Source organism: Hyperolius riggenbachi, chromosome 8, assembly GCF_040937935.1.
Source record: "Hyperolius riggenbachi isolate aHypRig1 chromosome 8, aHypRig1.pri, whole genome shotgun sequence".
Classification (NCBI taxonomy): Eukaryota; Metazoa; Chordata; class Amphibia; order Anura; family Hyperoliidae; genus Hyperolius; species Hyperolius riggenbachi.
The window spans coordinates 103,198,090-103,214,239 of record NC_090653.1 but is presented as its reverse complement, the minus strand read 5'-3'; the positions used below and the strand labels follow the sequence as shown (position 1 = coordinate 103,214,239).

Sequence of the window (16,150 nt, the reverse complement as noted above, 5' to 3'; positions counted from 1 at the left end):
ATGCCCATCTTTCTGATTTCTGCTTCTCTCCAGCTCTTACAACTAACTGAAGCCTCCCACATACATGGTCCTCGTCTGATGTGTATGGTTGGGACGGTCTCTGCCGAGAATCCAGAGTGTGTATGGTGGCCCTCATCCATCCTTATGCATCACTAAGAGATGCATAGTGCTAGATCATCTTGGCTGAGTTTCCTCCTACACTGCGCCCTGAGTCTGGAGCCTCTCTGCCTCGGCCCGGCCCTGCTGGGGCCCAAAGCTCCTTAGGTACGCTACTGAGGCTGACACTAGAATATCAGCGGGACACTACCCTAATATCTTTAAGCAACCTGTGCTCACACGAATAAACGTTCCAGTTTCCAAAGAAGAATAGCTGGGCATGTAGGTCTGCAAATCAGGTAGCCTTTACTCCAAGGGGAGTATACACAATAGCAGTGGGGAATAGTGGAGATTATGTCAGGCCCCAACAGCGGTACTGCAGCTGTTAGGTCTTTGCTGTTTCTTCAGTCTCTGTTGACCTTTCCACGAAGGAAGAGGTGTTACCCAGTAGTGGTGTCTAAGTGACCACGGGTCTTCACCCACACCCCCTTGAGGGGAGTGCAGGACTTCGTTGCCTAGTGCCCAACAGGTCACTACTGGGATTACCTCAGCAAGTGGTCAGGACAGGAGTACAGGGACACTAATTCTGGAGTAGACTTGGTCAGACGGTATCCAAAGGTCCAGGGCAGGTGGCGTTCCTACGAAGGTCGGGTCACAAGCCAGAGGTCAGGGCAGGTGGAGATAAGCAGAAGTCGGGGTCACCAGCCAGGGGTCACAACAGGGAATACAATCAGAAGTCTCACGAGCAGGAACGGTTCACCGGGCACGGTTATCCAAGCTGTCAGAATGAGCAGCACTGCAGTTGAGGGCAGTGCTGCTTTTATACTGGACATTGGCGCCGAAATCGTGCACAATACTTTGCGCATGCGCACCGCTTTGCGTGCACGTAACCTTTTTTGCGCATGAAACAGACAGTCTGCACGCATGCATGCAACACCATACACCACGCCGGAAGCGAGCATAGAAGAACCAGCGAGCCCCCGCGCGTGCGCACAAAGGAACACCCACGAGAACGCCGCGGACGGCCGCCATGGTAAGTGTGACAGCAGCACCGCTGCTTCTTCAGAGGCAAAGAAGCCACTTCTTTGCCTCTGAAGAAGCAGCAGTCCTACAACGAGAACTGTCGCTCAAAGGGATCAAGATTCCTGTGGGCAGCAGGGTTTATTCCTTAACACCAACAGAGCCATGATGTAAGAGGTCAGCCTTATATATTCAGGTGGTTTCATTCCTGATTAAAACCTCCCAATTTCTGAGATAAAAAAAAGGGGCACCTTTGACTCTTACCTTGATGCACACCAATCACCTCGTCCTTTTATGCATACCACAAAAAAATTCACTCACAAAAAGATGTATTTTCATTTTTAACCGGTTTGGGATTGCCTGTAAACCATGTGGTAAAACTGAAAGCTGTGCTCGTACTTCACTGTGGGATTGTGCTCAGTGACATTTGGCAATTAGTATTACTTAAAGGTGTGGATAGTTGTGGAAGTCTGTGCTTCAGAAAATGATTATTTGACTCACGTTAATCACAAAGCTTATACACAAGCTTATACACAAGCCACTAAATACATGCATAGGACTATAAAAAAAATATTACCAAATCACTGACATGTACAAAACCTCTGTTAAAAAAACATAACAAAACACAGCCTATTTGCCACTGGAGAGCTGTTTGCAGGTGTCTTTAGCAGGAAGATTTCCAGTCCAGTCTCCTTGTCATACTGCAGGGTGATTATTGTACACACAAAGGTGGTGTATTGTAGCTGTTTTGTATCATGTTACATTGCACACACCTGAACACATACACACCAGCTTTCGGAACTGTGACAGCTAAAACAATTGTCATTGTGGTAACAGGCTTTGAAGTATGTCTTGTACAACACAGGCCTTTTAGGAGATTAAGTGGTCCACAACACTCATTTGATGTTTGTTCATAAAAATGACTATTGGAAGTTGGAAACTGAAGCGCACATGAGGGAAGGAGGGATTCCCAGATACTGGAAAATAAGGCAAGTACTGTATGTTGCTCCAGATGATACCAATTGGAAAATATGCACAGGGGGCGGAAATCCTGGTAATCATTGGCTGCTTATGTATGCAGATAACAGTTGGCTGATTGTGTAATGGTTAAGGGCTCTGCCTCTGACACAGGAGACCAGGGTTCGAATCTCGGCTCTGCCTGTTCAGTAAGCCAGCACTAATTCAGTAGGAGACCTTTGGCAAGTCTCCCTTACACTGCTACTGCCAATAGAGCGCGCCCTAGTGGCTGCTGCTCTGCTCTGGAGCTTTGAGTCCGCAAGGAGAAAAGCGCAATATAAATGTTATTTGTCTTGTCTTGTCATAACACCTTGAGACAGACATGTATATACTGTGCCAAGAATACAAATAACTATTCTGTGTTACTTTTCTTTTTCTGCCTGAAAGAGTTCAACTCATTTGGGACCAACATGCTCTGGCCTCTTAAAGGGCACTTCCCCCCCCCTCAAAAGTTGTGGAAAGAGGACAATACCTCGAGCAGGCTATTAAGACCCCTAAGTAGAGTTAGCAGGGTGATTTGATGGTGCAAAGAAGCCCATGCAGGCCGTTGGTCCCAGACCTCACAAAATTTGTGGTATCTAGGAAGAAGGGGATGCATTCACTTTTCCATGTTATATAAGACATTACGGAGGAGGATTTTGGAACATGGCCAATTTAGTTAGTTGTAGCATCACCTACTAAAGTCCAACATTGCCCAGCCAATGTGCAAAATGGTTTTACTGCCATTTCACCATTTTCCTGGTGTCGTCTGTTGTGTCACTTTCTTGGACTTGATAGAATCTGGAGAGTTAAGAAGGTTAGGGTTAGGCAGAGGAGAGTGTTAGACAGAGTCACCTGCCTTATATACGACTTTAAAATATATTTACAGTCGTAATAAGCATACAGTGTTTCCCTGAAAATAAGACAGTGTCATTAATTTTTGTTCCAAAAAGTGTGCGCCTCTTATTGCTGCTCATTGTAATGTCACAGTGCCGATCAGGCATCTGTCATGTCATCCCTGCACACAGTTGATAAACCTGCTGTGTGCAAGGATGACATGACAAGTGCCCGATTGGCACTGCACGATGTGTCCCCACGCTGGCCGCCTGTGTGAAGCCGCTGTACTGAAAGTGTAATCTACCGCTACATTCTAATTGGATCAAGCTGTCTGTCCTCTCTTACGTCCCTTGTGTGTCCCCTATGTGTCCCCTTCTGTTCTCAGTGTGGCTGCTCTGTCCAGCCCCTTAGTCTGGGTCTCCTCTCCCTGTGTATTAAGTGTCCAAATCTAACCCCTGTGTGGACACTGTACAGCCTCCTAGCCTGTCTCTCTGCTCCCCCGCATTAAGTGTCAGCCCCCTTTCTGACATGTGGCAAATCTGTCCCGCCTCCTAACCTGTGTCTCTGCTCCCCTGTTTTAAGTGTCCCACCTTCCGACTCATGTGGCCACTCTGTCCCGCCCCCCGTCTGTGTCCCCCGCTCCCCATGCATGTTAAATGTAACGGGCAGCCAGCGTGTCTTACTGTATCCATGCTGCCCGGAGATCGCTGACGTCCTCACTTCTCCCTCTAGTAACCGGCGCTTGTGTAGATGACGTCATCTACACAAGCGGCGATCTTTGGGTAGCATGGATACAGTAAGACATGCTGGTTGCCGTTACATTTAACATGCACGGGGAGCGGAGGACACAGACAGGGGGGGGGGGGGGCAGGACAGAACGGCCATACGGGTCAGAAGGGAGGGGGGACAGTGGAAACAGGGGAGCGGAGACACAGGCTAGGAGGCGGGAGAGGTATGCGGTTGGGGATATCATGTGTACTGCGGCTGGGGATGTAATGTGGGTTTGGGGCTAGGTCTTATATTCGGAGGATGCCTTATATTAAATGAATGAATGAAATTTCAGCTAGGTCTTATATTCGGAGGATGCCTTATATTAAATGAATGAATGAAATTTCAGCTAGGTCTTATAATCAGAGGATGTCTTACTTCTGCCTGTAGGTGGCTTTAAGGTCCTGCTCTTTCTGCTACTGGATAAATAGTGCCGTAATAATAAATAAGGTATCATGCCAAAGGTATTCATGAATCACAGGTACCCATCTCCCCTGAGGAGGAATAAGGAAGAGATCTGGGAAGTAAAGTAAAAAAAAATAAAATACATTTCCAGCCAAGAAAACTGGGAGATCAGTCAGCCTGGAAGTGACAGCAGAGTGTAAAAGCAGTCGTAGTTTATTAACTCTGAAACGATGCAAAATTGCTTCTCCCCCTAGGCTGGTTTTAAAACGAATTACAATTTTGCATATCAGATCCAGAAATAATGGTGGCAAAAAGCACTGCCTTTTAAATGTAATTTCAAGTTCTTTAATGGGTCTAATTATTCTTGAGGCCTATTATCCTGCAATGTTTCTGAACTGCTGGTCTTCAGGGAATGGGAACAGAAGAGATTTTTAGCATATCCCTAATTACGACAGCTGTGTCTGTGCAGAGTGGTTGTGAAAATATGGTATGCACTGTTAGCAGTCTCTGGGGACTATACCTGGTAAATACTATGATTATGGAGAGCAAAGCATTGAATTTAGCGTCAGACAATAGAATAATACAGCTAGAAGCTACATTACAGCTGTACTGTACAGATGGCTTCAATGCAGATTCTACAGGGGTAATAATTCAAACCGAGCATCCCATTAATAGAGAACTGTAGTTTGAAGACCAATGTTACTTTTCAACTATCCTTAAAAGAATCCGCTGGTCAAGATTTGAAATTGTTTGCCTTATTGATTTTACCCTGCAACTAGTTTTCCCAGAGTAGTGGCAGGCCATTGTATACCAATAGCTGACAGAATTGCAGTAGCTCCATCTCCTGCTATTGCTAGGGGAAGACCAGCTTGGCAGCCAAGCAAAATCAACTTAGCTTCGTTCATATACTAGACCAGGGCTGGGCAAACTTTTTCTCTCCTCCCTCCCTGCCTGCAGAGTTGTGAGTGTTGGGTTATGATAGGTTTATCTCACCCAATTGCATCTTCCAGCGGTTATCTCCATGGCCACAGCAGCGTCATGTGACATGCTGGCATGTACTGATGGCAAGTCACATGACGCCCTGTGGCCATGGAGATGCGACGCCCCTGTGGCTGCTGGAAAGTGCGATTGGGTGAGTTAACTTACGGTATTATGCACAGTAGACAACTTTGCAGGTAGTCAGAAGAGGAATCCAGTCCTCTATCGGCAGGCCCGATTCAAAACATCTACGCCCGCGGGCCGTAATTTTCTCCATGACTGAGGGCCTCCGAGGACCAGAAGAAGAATGGCTACCAGTGCCTGGATCCCGGGGAAGGTGAGTAACAAATGCTGCCACGCTTGTATCCATACCTCTCGGCAGGGTCACAGCTCTGAGCTGTGGATTTCTGGCCCGAGCCTGACTCGGGGTTAACGTTAAGGAGGTTAAAGGAAAGATTAACAAAAAATTTGGGATTTTTTTATTAACATTTTCCAAGAAAAAAATTATCAAGGAAGATGTTTAAAATACATCCAGAATCACTATAAATTTAGATCTTCCTTGATAATTTTTGGGGGTTCACGTATGAACTACAAGTGAAGTGAATGCACATTTCAGATGCGACATTAGATGTTTCTTTGCTGCTGAGTAACTGCACCACTTGTCAAATGTTGACCCACATGTGGTTACAAACACTGCTGTTTGGGCTGTATTAAACTGCAATTAGAAGGCGCACGTTGACTGGCAGATCGGGTGTTGCAAGTGTGCCACTTAGCCTCCCTATGTAAAAGTGCCCTAAGGGAGGGAGGGTTACATAAAAATTAGCTGCATGATGGACACTTCCAAAGCCAAATGCCATACAACTCAGGTCTAAAGGGTCCTAAAGGCCTAATATGTACATGGAAAAAAAGGGCTGTAACAATTAAGTCTGGATTTGTCATTTTACTGCCCCTAGGTCAAGTATGTTGGGGCTTCCCTTCCATGTGCAGCAGTGCCGCTACCATTCCATGTGCAGCCCCCTCTTCCATGTGTAACATGCATGTATGCAGACCCTCTTTCATGTACAGCTCCTGTTTTTCATGTGTTGTTCCCCATTTGCAGCTTTCTCTTTCGTATGTAGCAGCCCTTATTTCCCGCCTAGTGCCCTTTGGGCTGTAGCCACCCAAGGCCCGAGCCTTTGTGGCCTTCCCAGAACTCGGACTTTGGCTACCGTAGAATCCATAGCAACTGGTATGAGGCCCAGGTGCAGTTACTGACTGTGTCCTTAGCCTGCCCTTTTTCGCGTTTCCCACTTGCTGTGACCTCCAGGAACTTTTACTTGAATGGAGCAGTGGGGCTTGGGGTTGGGGTGCAGAAATGGACAGCATGGAGACATAGGACTCACAATGCTGCCACTTGCGAGTTTTAATGCAATGTAAACCTGCATTAGAACTAACAGCTCATACAAATCAATGAGCTTGTACACATCAAATCGAAGCGTTGTAGATATGCACTCTCTGTCAGAATTGACTGGTGACGTGTCCTGGCTGTAGGAACACCACTCCTGAAGCGAGAAGAAAGTCAGCCGGCACCATCAAGTATAATGCTCTTTTAAGTATTTATTATAGCTCAGTCATCTTATAGCATGACGTTTCGGAGCAGCAACTCCTTTCTCAGATGTCCGTGTACCTCCAGGTACACGGACCTGATGGGAGACAGGGCTAAGATGCATCTCCACTGGCTCGTTGCCAGTGGGTGTATGATGGCCTGAAACCCCGCCCCCCAAAGGGAAGTCCACTTGCGAGCGGACCAACCGCCGCTACAATACACCCACTGGCAACGAGCCAGTGGAGATGCATCTTAGCCCTGTCTCCCATCAGGTCCGTGTACCTGGAGGCAGAGACAAGGGCATGACGGGCGGCGGGGGGCGTGTTCCGCAATGACGAGCGGAAGCGCCCACTCCCGACCCTCTTCCCTCCTCCGACCATGTGATGTTTGTCCTCTAAGGTGATTGGTTCACCAAATAAGAAACCAGTTCCCCATCAGGTCCGCATAACAGCGGAGATTGTGATTGGGGGTTAGGCTGGAACAAGCCTATTGGCTGATTTGAAGGATTGGTGGGTATAAAAGAACTATGTTTGTATGTGTATTGTCAAACCTGTCATGCATCTGAGAAAGGAGTTGCTACTCCGAAACGTCATGCTATAAGATGACAGAGCTATAATAAATACTTAAAAGAGCATTATACTTGATGGTGCCGGCTGACTTTCTTCTCTCTTGTACACATCAAATGCGTTTTTGAATTCACTTTAAAATGACGCACAGCATGCTGCAGTTTTTGTGCATAGCGTGTGCGCCTTCCACTGCATGCGTTTTAGTGCACACAAATGTATACGGTTACATGGTGGAAAATGGCGCAAGAAATCGCATGCATGAACATGTAACAGAGTGTGCATAAAGCCTTCAAAAAATCATTGTATACATTCCCATAGATGCAGTGCAAGCAGGTAGCCGTGCTGAGTACTGCAGAATTACTCCTGAACACATTGGCCTCAATTCACTAAGCATTACCGCATTCGATAATGCTGAAGACAGCTGATTTTTTCGATCACCTTACCAAATTCCAATTCATTAAACCTATTACCACACAAAAAATTTGAATTTTCGACTAGTGAGGTAAATTACCGACTTGTGCGTTAAATACCTTGAGAATTATCAAGAAATTACAATTCACAAAGGTTTACACATTCGGTAAATCGAGCAAAAGTGTTAAATATTTTCCTCCAGCTCTGACCAGCCAACAACTCACTCTCTCCATGCTTTCTCCCTGTGTTAACTTTGGCAGGCAGCCAATAGGGAGATCCACACAGCCCTGCTTCTCATCCCGATTTGGTCTGACACCCTGGAAAGAGGGGACTTCACTGTAGCAGAGCAGGGAAAAGAGACTTTTATGAGGCTTTTCTTCATCCCTTTAGATGTGAAAATCTGTATACTGCTATACAGAAGCGCTCCCCCTGGTGGCTTCAGCACATCTAAAGGGATGTTGGGGATACACTGGACGGAAACCCACGACTCCTACACACAGCTTCCTGCCTCAACGCTGACCTGCTACACCGCTGGTAAGTGACACTTAACGAGCATAGCTTACCAAATTGTAGCATGTTTGTTCAGTAAATGTAATAGATAGCGGAGATACCGCCGCAGAGGCAAGCTATCTCCGCGTATCAGCCGGCGGCCTCTGCCGCGCAGTTACATGCTGCTATTGCATCAGTCCCACTGATTGTTTTTATTAATATTCATGAAAGGTTCTAGCCTTCATTTTTAAGTATATTCAGGATAATGCAATCTTTCCATCCGTTTGTGGTTATTAACCTCCTTGGCGGTAATGACGTGCTCAGCTCGTCCATTATCGCCGGAAAGCGCCGCTCAGGCCCCGCTGGGCCGATTTTGACAATTTGTTTTAAAACACGCAGAAAGCACTTTGCTTGCTGCATATTTACACCGATCGCCGCCGTTCGCCGCCGATGCGCCGCTACCCGCCGCTTTATAGGGCCCCCCTGAGACCCCGTGCACAGCCTGGCCAATCAGTGCCAGGCAGCGCTGATGGGTGGATCGGGTCTCCTGATGACGTCATCACGATCGTCGCCATGGCGACGGGGGAAGCCCTAAAGGAACAGAACGTTCAGAACGGGATTACCTTATGGGAAGTCGCGCCGGCGGCGATTGGAAGGGTGGGAGGGACGACGCAGGGAGGGGGGAATCATGTAGCTAGCGCTAGGCTAGCTACAGGATTTAAAAAAAAAACACAAAAAAATAGTGCTGCGCATCCACCCGGGCGCATTTAATAGAATGCCAGGGTGGTTAATAGTAATTTTTCTATGAGAATTGTCACAGAGATCTGACCATTTGGGGTGTTGTGTCACAATGTTAAAAAGGTTGGGAACTGCTGTCCTAGGAGGTAACTCAGGAGAAAAGGTGAATTGTGTGTGCGTGCGTGTGTACGTGCGAAGAGGATGAAGGGGGCACAAAAATCAGGTTTGGCTCAGGGCGCTGTAAAACCTAAGGCCGGCCCTGTGTGTGTGTGTGTGTGTGTGTATGTGTGTGTGTGTATGTGTGTATGTGTATGTGTGTGAGTGTATGTGTGTGAGTGTATGTGTGTGAGTGTATGTGTGTGAGTGTATGTGTGTGAGTGTATGTGTGTGAGTGTATGTGTGTGAGTGTATGTGTGTGAGTGTATGTGTGTGAGTGTATGTGTGTGAGTGTATGTGTGTAAGTGTATGTGTGTGAGTGTATGTGTGTGAGTGTATGTGTGCGAGTGTATGTGTGCGAGTGTATGTGTGCGAGTGTATGTATGTGAGTGTATGTGTGTGCGAGTGTGTGTGAGTATGTGTGTGAGTATGTGTGTGTGTGTGTATGTGTGTGAGTGTGTGTGTGTGTGTGTGTGTGTGTGTGTGAGTGTGTGAGTGTGTGAGTGTGTGAGTGTGTGAGTGTGTGAGTGTGTGAGTGTGTGTGTGTGTGTGTGTGTGTGTGTGTGTGTGTGTGTGTGTGTGTGTGTGTGTGTGTGTGCTGCCAGTAAAGCACATTATGGATTTTCTAAGTTGAAGAACTTTGATTTATACACATTGCAGGTCATTTTGAGTTGTTTCAGAAAATGCTGCTTAAAACTTTGAACTATTTTACGACATCTCTTGACCCCAAGGACCCTCTCCCGACAAGCTATAAAGTCCCATTTCCTGGAAATATGGATTCGCAGCATATTGCGTACAAATCTCAGCCTGCTCCACAGATGTCACACTAACGAGAGCTGCATTTTTCACACACACTGTGGACATTTTGTTTTACCGTGCATCTTGTAGTCTCACTTAATGCACAGAAACTGGTCTAACAGGCTAAACAAATAAATAACTAAAAATAAAGTTGTTTTCTAAGAGAAAACGGTTACGTTGCCCCAAGCTGGAAGGCCCTATGACCACCATAAGGAAGCAATATCCTGTTCTTCACCTCCCCCGGCTCTGCAATGTGAGCTGCACTATACCCACCAGCTACAATACAGCATGAGATGTCTAATTCCTCTGTGATTTACACACATTTATTTATGTATGCTGTAAAAGAAACACATGTCTGTCTTCCTGGGGCTGATTTATGAAAACAGAAACAAAAAAAACAAAAAAATGGAGACGTTGCTCATGGAAACAGATCAGGAGGATTTTTACCATTTCCAGTTTGTAATCGGATTTATTGCGGGAGGCAACTGATCTGCTCTTTGCTCCAGATATCATGTAAACCAGATTCATTGGCAGGATTTCAGTAAAAATTAGCCATAGAGAACAATAGCAGTTCTGGATCTCTGGAGACCACAGACTGTAAGGGCAGAGCTCACCCCCAAAATGTTACCCAATACCAATGTATATCTATTGCTGTCTCAGGGGAAAAACTACAGGGGAGCAGCCCCTGCAATAACAGCGGGCCCAGAGCTGGGGGGGGGGGGGGGAGGGCAACTACTAACCAGACAGACAGAGGTCCAACCTTCACATCAAGTGTTTTTGGTGCCACACTGTTTTGTGATGGGTGAGAAGATTATTATGTCCACCCTTGTTTTATGATTCTTGTGAGATGGGCCCCCAGGGTGTGTGAGGGTCATCAAAAGCAATGAAAAGGATGGAAACATTAGGGAGCCCCACAAAGGTTTTGCTGGGGTCCCCATGATTTGTAGTTACACCCTTGTGCTGTCTCACCTTTATGTACACAGTATGTGATGTCTGTTTATTGTCTTCGTTGCCCTTGTTTGCCCATGTACTTCGTATAATACAATTGTTGTGACAGAGTGCTACTGAATACATTGGCGCAATATAAGAGCTGGTTTATATGGATGCTTGGGGGCGGTAAATATTTTGTTTCTGGCAGTCAACTAAAGGGATGCTTAAGGGGGTTAAGTGCGGCTTCCATTCATGTGGATGGAAGCAGGTGCTTCTACCTTCTACCGACGGTACTGGTGTTTCCAGTAATTCACTCACAAAAATGAAGCGGTAGATCCCATCATTTCATACTGGACATTAGCTGTAGCATCCAGAATTAGCTACTTTTGGCTTCATGTCCCCCTGCAGGAGTCATATTCTGACAAACGGCCAGGAAGTGCCAGCGAATGCTTTTCTGCTCGGTAACAGAAAAGCATTTGGCATCAGCTAAGTGGGCCCCAGCCACTACTGCCCCCAGATGTCGACATGAGCCGGGCCTAAATCAACAACAGAGGCCCTGATTTATCAAGATCAGCCTAATGAAATCTGGAACAGTTGTCCAAAGCAAGCAATCGAAAATATTGGTATCATTTAACAGATTAAACCTGACTGTCTGCTCTCAGCAACTGCTCCACTATTGCGCCAAGTTCCCTTGCACTGGTCTTGGTAAACCCCAATAATACACAAATCCATCTAGAGTGTCAAAGAGTGGCAACATAAATACTAAACCTATGGCATAACTATAGCAATTCAGACCACATAACTGCCATGGGACATCAAAACAGTTATTTCCACTGCTATTCATCTGGATGCAAAGCCAAGGTTTAATGCTGGGGATACACGGTATGTTTCTGTACCGTGTATCGAGCAGCTGATGCGGCCAGCTGATAATATTCAGCAGGTCCGATGATGCCGCTCGATCCCGCGTGCGGACAATGGCAGGGAATCGAGCGGCTGATAAGGAAGCGCCGGCGGGGACGAGCAGGAATCGATACGCACGCGCGGGGAGTCGATCCGGCTGCTAATCGGCCGCCGGATCGACCCGTGTATGCCCAACATAACACTAGATTAAAGTTCGCGGAGGCAGCTGATGATAACGACCCCCTCAGCTTATATTCTAGTGTGTGTAGAGAGGCCCCAATTTCTGCCCGGCAAGCTATATACCAGGCGGATCACCTTGATCAAGGCTGATAGCTTTCTTCTTGCCGTTTGCCCTTGTTGTTCCTCTGCCTCCCTGCCTAGCAACAGAACACGTCGTCAGCTGTACAGCTGGCTCTGTATCTGTACAGCCTCAGCCCAGCGATGTGGCTCAAGGGCTCAGGTACCGATCCCAATTGGGTGAAAATAAGTAGCCCTCCACTACATGGTCATCTTTCCACGGATCAGTGAATAATGGCGCACAGAGCCTATGCATAAAAATGGCGCCGCATTAAAAAGATACGCTTATCGCTATTTATCGTTAGTACTGCATAATAATGGCGCACAGGGAAAAAAGAAGAAAAACGGCACACACTAACGTTATTTATCAATAGTGCCGTTCATTTGCCAAACAGCAGACGTTATTGCCCACAGTAACGTTATTTATCAATAGCTAACCTACATAAGCCAAACTGCAGACGTTATTTAACTGCAAAATGGTGAATGGATTTAATGTAACACTGTCAAGGTTAGGCACCATCAGGGGGGGTTCTTAGGGTTAGGCACCACCAGGGAGGTCTTAGGGTTAGGCACAACCAGGGGGGTGGTTAGGGTTAGGCACCACCAGGGGGTGGTTAGGATTAGGCACCACCAGCGGGGTCTAATGCTAGGTACACACCATACAATTTTCTGTTAGATTTTCTCTTAGATTTACCTGCCAGATAGCTTTTTTCCATGTTGTAGGTAAATCTAACAGAAGAATCTAACAGAAAATTGTATGGTGTGTACCTAGCATTAGGGTTAGGAACCACCAGGGGGGTGGTTAGGGTTAGGCACCACCAGGGGGGTGGTTAGGGTTAGGCACCACCAGGGGGGTAGTTAGGGTTAGGCACCACCAGGGGGGTGGTTAGGGTTAGGCACCACCAGGCGGGTGGTTAGGCTTAGGCACAACCAGGCGGGTGGTTAGGGTTAGGCACCACCAGGGGGGTCTTAGGGTTAGGCACCACCAGGGGGTAGTTAGGGTTAGGTACCACCAGGGGGGTTTTAGTGTAAGGCACCACCAGGGGGGTCTTAGGGTTAGGCACCACCACGGGGGTGGTTAGGGTTAGGCACCACCGGGGGGGTTTAGGGGTTAGGGATAGGTACAGACAGGGTTCTGTGTGTTAACGCTAAATAACAATAAGGCTTTAACGTTAAATAGCGATAAGCGGCAAACAGATTAGCGGCAACACCGTGCGCCATTATTCGCAGGCGCCATTTTCAGATGGATCCAAGGGGAACAGAGGCAGTGGCGTCGCTACCATGGGGCGGCCAGGAGCGCTCCGCTCCGGGTGTCAGCTCCAGGGGGGGTGTCATCAAGGCCTCCCCAGAAGCCTTGATGACACAGGAGGGGAAGCAGCGCTAAAGGAGGGGTGGCAGCATCGGCGGGGAGGGGGGAAATACCCCCCCACATCTCCCTCACCTAGATCCCCTCCTTCGGCGCTTCCCCTTCACGGGCGCCGGCAACGGGCACTGACAGGGCGGCTGATAGCCGCCCTCAGTTTACCCGAGCAGGGCTACGGGAAGATGGCAGCCGACGCCCGCACTGGAGACAAAAATAGACGGCAAGATGGCCGCCGACGCCATCTTGCCGTCTATTTTTGTCTCCAGTGCGGGCTTCGGCGGCCATCTTCCCGTAGCCCTGCACTGATGACGCAGCGGGAGACGGCGCGGGACATTCAAGAGGAGCTGCGGAGAGAGAGGCTGCCTGGGATTCAGAAGAGAGGTTTCATCTGCAGGTAAGTGAATGTTTTTTTTTTCTTTTACAGGTGCACCGGCCCGGCCACCCATCGCTGCTGCCCACCTACCCACCGCTGCTGCCCACCTACCCACCAGGCTACCCAGCAGGCTGCCCACCTACCCACCACTGCTACCCAGCAGGCTGCCCACCTACCCACCAGGCTACCCAGCAGGCTGCCCACCTACCCACCACTGCTGCCCCCCTACCCACCAGGCTACCCAGCAGGCTACCCACCTACCCACCATGCTACCCACCTACCCACCACTGCTGCCCACCTACCCACCAGGCTGCCCACCTACCCACCAGGCTGCCCAGCAGGCTGCCCACCTACCCACCACTACTGCCCCCCTACCCACCACTGCTACCCAGCAGGCTGCCCACCTACCCACTAGGCAATCAGGCTGCTCACCCTTCACCACCTACCCACCAGTAACAGAAAAGCATTTGGCATCAGCTAAGTGGGCCCCAGCCACTACTGCCCCCAGATGTCGACATGAGTCGGGCCTAAATCAACAACAGAGGCCCTGATTTATCAAGATCAGCCTAATGAAATCTGGAACAGTTGTCCAAAGCAAGCAATCGAAAATATTGGTATCATTTAACAGATTAAACCTGACTGTCTGCTCTCAGCAACTGCTCCACTATTGCACCAAGTTCCCTTGCACTGGTCTTGGTAAACCCCAATGTGTAGTAAGAATACACAAATCCATCTAGAGTGTCAAAGAGTGGCAACATAAATACTAAACCTATGGTATAACTATAGCAATTCAGACCACATAACTGCCATGGGACATCAAAACAGTTATTTCCACTGCTATTCATCTGGATGCAAAGCCAAGGTTTAATGCTGGGGATACACGGTATGTTTCTGTACCGTGTATCGAGCAGCTGATGCGGCCAGCTGATAATATTCAGCAGGTCCGATGATGCCGCTCGATCCCGCGTGCGGACAATGGCAGGGAATCGAGCGGCTGATAAGGAAGCGCCGGCGGGGACGAGCAGGAATCGATACGCACGCGCGGGGAGTCGATCCGGCGGCTAATCGGCCGCCGGATCGACCCGTGTATGCCCAACATAACACTAGATTAAAGTTCGCGGAGGCAGCTGATGATAACGACCCCCTCAGCTTATATTCTAGTGTGTGTAGAGAGGCCCCAATTTCTGCCCTGCAAGCTATATGCCAGGCGGATCACCTTGATCAAGGCTGATAGCTTTCTTCTTGCCGTTTGCCCTTGTTGTTCCTCTGCCTCCCTGCCTAGCAACAGAACACGTCGTCAGCTGTACAGCTGGCTCTGTATCTGTACAGCCTCAGCCCAGCGATGTGGCTCAAGGGCTCAGGTACCGATCCCAATTGGGTGAAAATAAGTAGCCCTCCACTACATGGTCATCTTTCCACGGATCAGTGAATAATGGCGCACAGAGCCTATGCATAAAAATGGCGCCGCATTAAAAAGATACGCTTATCGCTATTTATCGTTAGTACTGCATAATAATGGCGCACAGGGAAAAAAGAAGAAAAACGGCACACACTAACGTTATTTATCAATAGTGCCGTTCATTTGCCAAACAGCAGACGTTATTGCCCACAGTAACGTTATTTATCAATAGCTAACCTACATAAGCCAAACTGCAGACGTTATTTAACTGCAAAATGGTGAATGGATTTAATGTAACACTGTCAAGGTTAGGCACCATCAGGGGGGGTTCTTAGGGTTAGGCACCACCAGGGAGGTCTTAGGGTTAGGCACCACCAGGGGGTGGTTAGGATTAGGCACCACCAGCGGGGTCTAATGCTAGGTACACACCATACAATTTTCTGTTAGATTTTCTCTTAGATTTACCTGCCAGATAGCTTTTTTCCATGTTGTAGGTAAATCTAACAGAAGAATCTAACAGAAAATTGTATGGTGTGTACCTAGCATTAGGGTTAGGTACCACCAGGGGGGTCTTAGTGTAAGGTACCACCAGGGGGGTCTTAGGGTTAGGCACCACCACGGGGGTGGTTAGGCACCACCGGGGGGGTTTAGGGGTTAGGGATAGGTACAGACAGGGTTCTGTGTGTTAACGCTAAATAACAATAAGGCTTTAACGCTAAACAACAATAAGGCTTTAACGTTAAATAACAATAAGGCTTTAACGTTAAATAGCGATAAGCGGCAAACAGATTAGCGGCAACACCGTGCGCCATTATTCGCAGGCGCCATTTTCAGATGGATCCAAGGGGAACAGAGGCAGTGGCGTCGCTACCATGGGGCGGCCAGGAGCGCTCCGCTCCGGGTGTCAGCTCCAGGGGGGGTGTCATCAAGGCCTCCCCAGAAGCCTTGATGACACAGGAGGGGAAGCAGCGCTGAAGGAGGGGTGGCAGCATCGGCGGGGAGGGAGGAAATACCCCCCCACATCTCCCTCACCTAGATCCCCTCC

At 48.2% G+C, this 16,150-nt stretch overlaps 1 long non-coding RNA gene across 1 annotated transcript in view; it reads left to right on the top strand.

Annotated features, from left to right (window-relative positions):
• Positions 1-8,114: 8,114 nt before the first annotated feature.
• LOC137528280 (uncharacterized) overlaps positions 8,115-16,150 on the top strand; it is a 91,679-nt gene continuing 83,643 nt past the window's right edge. The window contains exon 1 of the long non-coding RNA XR_011023336.1: positions 8,115-8,196. This is a non-coding gene — a long non-coding RNA (uncharacterized lncRNA). The remainder of the gene's footprint in view (positions 8,197-16,150) is intronic.